The sequence below is a fragment of the Sinocyclocheilus grahami genome, unplaced genomic scaffold, assembly GCF_001515645.1.
Source record: "Sinocyclocheilus grahami isolate Dianchi unplaced genomic scaffold, SAMN03320097.WGS_v1.1 scaffold1615.1, whole genome shotgun sequence".
Classification (NCBI taxonomy): domain Eukaryota; kingdom Metazoa; phylum Chordata; class Actinopteri; order Cypriniformes; family Cyprinidae; genus Sinocyclocheilus; species Sinocyclocheilus grahami.
In genome coordinates, this window is record NW_015506794.1 from 123,868 (window position 1) to 130,358 (window position 6,491).

At 45.4% G+C, this 6,491-nt stretch overlaps 1 long non-coding RNA gene across 1 annotated transcript in view; it reads right to left on the reverse strand.

Annotated features, from left to right (window-relative positions):
* LOC107571584 (uncharacterized) overlaps window positions 1–6,491 on the reverse strand; it is a 16,165-nt gene continuing 9,674 nt past the window's right edge. The window contains exons 2-3 of the long non-coding RNA XR_001607203.1: window positions 1,648–1,821; window positions 1–268 (exon numbers count right to left, since the gene is read on the reverse strand). This is a non-coding gene — a long non-coding RNA (uncharacterized lncRNA). The remainder of the gene's footprint in view (window positions 269–1,647; window positions 1,822–6,491) is intronic.

Consider the following 6,491-nt stretch of genomic DNA (forward strand, 5'->3'; position numbering starts at 1 on the left):
AGAAAATACACATACTGTCACAAAAACTGGCAATATTATTATGTAAAATGTGGCACCAGTACAAAAGTCACTTCGGAGGAAAAAGTCAGAAGTTTTCCTCGTCTGATTTCTAATCATGAATTGCATGATTCTGTAAAGCTGCACAAACACGTGTGTGTGATGATCACTGTGGGTGTGTGTCTGTTGATTCTGTTGAATGTGATGTCTGTCTGTAGCGGCTCTTTATTCACCATCAGCGATCAGAGACGGTCAGACTAACATCTTAAAGCTGAAAGTAAAACACAAGCAAATGTGTGTCACATTACTGCATTATCCACTTTACAACAACTAAAACAAACTATTTGCATTATTAGTCAGATTTATAAACTAACCCTGTGACGTACGATTATTAAAGCTCTTTTTGCATTCAGATTCTGATTTTGCATCCAAACCACCATAAATGATGACCCTTGACCCTTATCCATAATTTTGTTCTCTTTCTGTCACAGTTTTATTTATGACAATTATAGTAATTATAAATAGTTACCATCTTTCCATTAAAATTGACATTCTCTCAAAATATTTAATTTCATAATTTCAGATATAAAAAACAATGACTATAAAGTGCGTGCATAATTATTAGGCACGTTGATATTCTGATCATATTTTTTTTCCAAACACATTTGACCAATTCCAAACCACATCAATCTTAATAACTACTATTAATTTGGTATTTAATCATTTATGAGTGATATATAATTGTCCATGAAGGCTGGAAGTGAAAAACTCCTTATATTCAGGTGTGCAGAATTATTAGCAGGTTTTCTTTTACAGATAAAATGAGCCAAAAAAGAGGTTTAACTCAGACTGAAAAGTCAAAAATTATTAAATCCCCATGAGAAATATTCAAAACTAATGCAATACAGAAATTGCAAAGTTAAGGCATGACCATTGGACAGTGAAATGCTCAGTGGGTCAGCGGGGTCAGAAAAAACAGGTGGAGAAGAAAAGACACGTTAACTGCAAAATAATTAAGAATTAATGTGAAGAATTGCGTGTGAAACCATCAGGAAACATTTAGTCTCCAGCGCCAGCATTTTCCAGAACTGCAACTTTCCTAAAATATGACCCTCACTTAATAAGAATCACATGCTGAAATGTTGTGAAATACATGAAGGCTATTTTTATAGGTTTTATGGACAGATAAATTGAGAGTGACTCTTGAAGGAGCATCACATCCTCTTGTGCCACTGTTTGAAGAATTCATCTTCCAGAATCTAGCAGTAAGTTTTAGGAGCTCATTTTTAGTCAATCTCTTTTCCTGAAAAGTCTGTCTTGCAGAATTAACTTCCAATTCAGTTTAGTATCCTAAAAGTACAACAGCAGGGTGCTTTTATTAAGTAAATAAATACGTGAATGAATTTGTACTATACTTAGCATGAAATAAATGTATTTCAAATACAAGTGTATTTATTTTTTACTAGTGAAATACTGTATTATTTATGTATTATTTTTAAATAAAAAAGAAACGTCAAGATACTAAACTATAAACCGAATCAAACTCTTATTAAACATGTTAGTCACAATTACCAAGAAAGTAACCTAAGAAGAAGAAACTATATTAACTTTAATTTAAACAATCAAACATTTTTAATCATCACTACTCACTCTAGCATCTTCAGTTTATAATGTGGATCATCCTTCAGATCAGAGAGCAGCTTCACATCTGACGCTCCTAGTTTATTTCCAGACAGATCCAGATATCTCAGGTGTGAGGGGTTTGATCTCAGCGCTGAAGCCAGAGCAGCACAACCTTCATCTGTGACTCCACAATCCCTCAACCTGTAGAGACAGCTCAGATAAGCAGCAACTTCACGATTAACAGATCCAGTCTAAGGTTCAGACGCACTTCTGATTGAAAGTTAATTTCAGTAGCATAAAAAAAAGTATGTTTTTTTTCTTTACATGAAAACCCTAAAATCTTCAACACATCTGTATGATGTGAAAACATACTGAAACAAGAAAACATATTTCCTACATAGCTGAGTGTGAGCCTTTATCATTTCTGTTCATTTGTCAAGTGTAGGGGCGCAGACGAGCATATCACTTTTCTTGTGAATATTAATAATCCTTCTCCTGTCCTCATATGATGTTTGAAAAATTTATTTTTATGTATATTTCATAATGGGGAAAAAAGATTAATAATTTTAGTTGTTCACCAATACCATATTTGAAAATAAAAAGTATTAAGTACATTAAATCAGTATAATTAAGCTAATAATAATTAATTAATACTTTAAAAGAGAATGTAGCCTTCAAATATTTTTTTATTTAATGTTTAATGTTTTAAAAAGGACAAATTAAACCTCATATAGAACAAATGATACATCTATTAATCAGCATTTACACTCCGAGATCTATTGACATCAGATTTTATTATTATTATTATTATTATTTGTCCCATCCATTGCTATTGTTATCACTGTGGCAATCATCACAATTTCTGATTCAGATTTAAAATATGATTTAAATATGGTTGTCACTCCAGAAAATTTGCAATGTGTAATAAGTAGCAATAAAAACATCTCGGTTACGTATAATAACCCTCGTTTCCTGAAGGAGGCAACGGAGACGTCACGTCGGATGACCGACTAATTGGGATCTCGCTTAGAGAGACCAATCTACTTCGAGTGTAAACTAAACGAGCCAATGCACATTGGCATGTGATTATTGCATCCAGCTGCCGCTGATCACAGCGTGAGTATAAGTAGGCAGCAGATGCAGCGCATATTCAGGTTTTCGCTGAGGAGCCGAGCCGGTGACCCGGCCGCTCAGCGGTGGTACAGGAGCTGTGGCGACGGGACGTGACGTCTCCGTTCCCTCCTTCAGGGAACGAGGGTTACCATACGTAACCGAGACGTTTCCTTTCAGTCAGTCAATCTCGACGTCACGTCGGATGACCGACGAATTGGGATCCCTAACAAAGGGCCACAGGTACTGCCCCTTCCAGTGTCCTGTGGAAGCCACCTGCGCCCCTACTTTTTGGCATAGGCCAGGGCTTACCACAAGAGGACCAGCTACTGCTGCTATGGCACTACCCAATCAGTAGGACTGGATAACACTGGGAAAACTTACCCGTTCCACTTGGGACAGGAACGTTGCGGAAGCTCCATCTTTCCCAAAGGAGGTTTCGGAAGCAATACTCATATTAACACTCGTCTAGGTGTGTGTGGAAGAATGGAGGTGATTGAAACCCTCATGGAATGGCAGAAGTCTGCCGGGGAAACACGGGCACTCAGGCTATACTGTGGACTTTACACATATGGGATCCACTTAGGTCTTACATATGGAACCCAGCCTTCTACCGGTTCTCAAGGATTCAACGAGTGAAGGCCTGGCGCTGGATGCTCTGCCACGTCTGGCTGCCGAAGGGACGGAGGAGCTCAACAGGGTCTACTATATGAACTCTCTGGAGTGGTCTTAGCAAGCCGACCCGAAGCCGGGGCCTCTCAGTGCTTCTACCCATTTGAGGTGAGAACACAGGAGGATACAGGCTCCACACGAAGGCTATAGAATCTAGCGAATGTGTTAGGGGTCGCCCAGTGGACTTTACACATATGGGATCCACTTAGGTCTTACATATGGAACCCAGCCTTCTACCGGTTCTCGAGGATTCAGCGAGTGAAGGCCTGGCGCCGGACGCTCCGCCACGTCTGGCTGCCGAGGGGACGGAGGAACTCAACAGGGTCTGCTGTATGGACTCTCTGGAGTGGTTTTGCAAGCCGACCCGAAGCCAGGGCCTCTCAGTGCTTCTACCCGTTTGAGGTGAGAACACAGGAGGATACCGGCTCCACACGAAGGTTAAGAATCTAGCGAACATGTTAGGGGTCACCCAGCCCACAGCTCTACAGATATCTCCCAGCGAGGCGCCACGAGCCAGCGCCCAGGAGGATGCAACACTTCTAGTTGAGTGAGCTCGCAGCCTGAACGGGCAGGGCACACCCTGTGCCTGATACGGCAGGGTGATGGCGTCCACTATCCAGTGGGCCATCCTCTGCTTAGAGACGGCATTCCCTTCTGCCGGCCTCCGTGACAGACAAAGAGCTGGTCTGAGGTCCTGAAGCTTTGTGTCCGGTCTACGTAGCACCTTAAGGCTCGGACGGGACAGAGCAAAGCTAGGGCTGGGTCTGCCTCCTCTGAGGGCAGCGCTTGCAGGCTCACCACCTGATCCCTGAAGGGAGTAGCGGGAACCTTGGGCACATAGCCGGGCCAGGGCCTCAGGGTTATCTGGGAGTCAGCCGGCCCGAACTATAGGCACGAATTGTCGACCGAAAATGCGTGCAGGTCCCCTACCCTCTTGATGGAGGCAAATGCAAGCAGGAGCAGAGTTTTCATTGACAGAAACTTCAGCTCGACTGCCTGCAAAGGCTCAAATGGGCCCTGCTGTAGTGCTGTAAGCACTAGAGTCAGGTCCCAAGAGGGTATAGAGGGGGGCCATAGAGGATTTACCTTCTCGCCCCCTTAAGGAACCTGATGACCAGGTTATGTTTCCCCAGCGACTTCCCTTCTACGGGGTCGTGGTTAGCAGCGATTGCAGCGACACAGACTTTGAGGGTGGAGGGAGACAGCCTTCGCTCCAACCCTTGCTGCAAAAAGGACAACACGACTCTGATCGGCATCTTCGGGGGTCTTCTTGGTGAGAAGAACACCACTCAATGAACAGGTTCCACTTCAAAACGTAAGCGTGTCTCGTAGACGGTGCTCTCGCTGAAGTGATGGTGTCACTACCTCTTGGGGTAGGTCACTTAGAACTTCCGCGTCCCGTCCAGGGACCAGACATGACGTTTCCAGAGGTCTGGATGCGGGTGCCAAAGGGTGCCCCATCTCTGAGTCAGTAGATCCTTCCTCAGAGGAATCGGCCAAGGAGGGGCTGTCGCGAGGAGCATTAGTTCTGGGAACCAGGTCCGAGTAGACCAATAAGGTGCCACCAACAGGACCTGCTCCTTGTCCTCCCTGACCTTGCACAGTATCTGTGCAAGAAGGCTCACTGGGGGAAACGCATATTTGCGAAGGCCCCGCGGCCAGCTGTTTGCCAGTGAGTCCGTGCCGAGTGTTCCCTCTGTCAGGGAGAAGAACAACTGGCAGTGAGAGGTTTCTGGAGAGGCAAAACAGGTCTACCTGAGCGGCTCCGAAACGTCACCAAACCAGCTGGACCGTCTGGGGATGGAGTCGCCATTCTCCCGGGAGCGCAGCTCGAGACAGCTCGTCTCATCGAGGCTGATGGACCGCAGAAGCCAGCGCGACGTGCTGGGTAGCTCTAGCCAGGCACCCAGATACCGTGCAAGTGGGACCAACGGAACCGATGAGCAGGCTGGGGCACTGCGGCCGGTGGACGGGTGGATGCCTCAGTCTGCTTCTGTACAGCCGAGAGCTGCTGGGCCAGGCTCTCGACCGCATCGCCGAAGAGTGTCTGGGACACAGGGACATTAAGGAACCGAACTTTGTCGGCGTCCCTCATATCGACCAGATACAGACAGTTTTGGCACTTCCATTGGCAGCTCAACTGGCTGCAGAGTGCCTCAGACCGCCCGCGCTACTGCCTGAAGTAGCCCCCGCCTGGCTGCCGCCATGAGGAGAACTAGATCAAGGCAGAGGCAATGGAACTCCGCTCCTTGAGGAAACGGAGCTTGGCCTGCGACTCCGAGATGATCATCTTCCCCCAATGAGACGATGACTCATCCACAAATGCCACCTCAGCGTGCTACATGCCCAGGCACGTGAGGCAGCGATCGTGACCATCACCCAGCTCCAGGTAACGACCGCATCCAGAAACGCCCGGGTGATACGTTGTCTATAATAAGACCCACATCGTCTTTACAAAGACGTAACGTCAAGTTTGCCATGCAACGTCATCTTTAAAAAGACGCACCCGAAATTGCTCTTTTAGGGAAAAAGCTCTTTTAGCGTGCTGAGACGCACAGGGGAGATGATCACCTGCAACACAAACAGGGGGGTAGTGCAGCCTGATGTGTACAACCCACTCGACACGGGAAACCACCACCGCTGAAGCGCCGTACCGCCAACACAAAGAGCTCTCCAAGAGCGCGCTGAACTCATTCAGTCTTCTTCTCTCAGTAGAGTAGTCAGGAGCGCCGAAGCGAAAAGCTGAATATGTGCTGCATCTGCTGCCTACTTATACTCACACTGTGATCAGCGGCAGCTGGATGCAATAATCGCATGCCAATGTGCATTGGCTCGTTTAGTTTACACTCGAAGTAGATTGGTCTCTCTAAGCGAGATCCCAATTCGTCCGTCATCCAACGTGACGTGACCGACTGAAAGGGAACAATAAGAACTTTTACTTAATACCTAAAACTAAAAACCTAAATTAAATATTACTTTATTATGAACTAATGATGTGTTCAGGTATGTACTAATCAAAACTAATCCATCAAAACATTAACTAACAAACATGTACTAAAGGTTCATCTCTGTCTACACTTGGTACATTT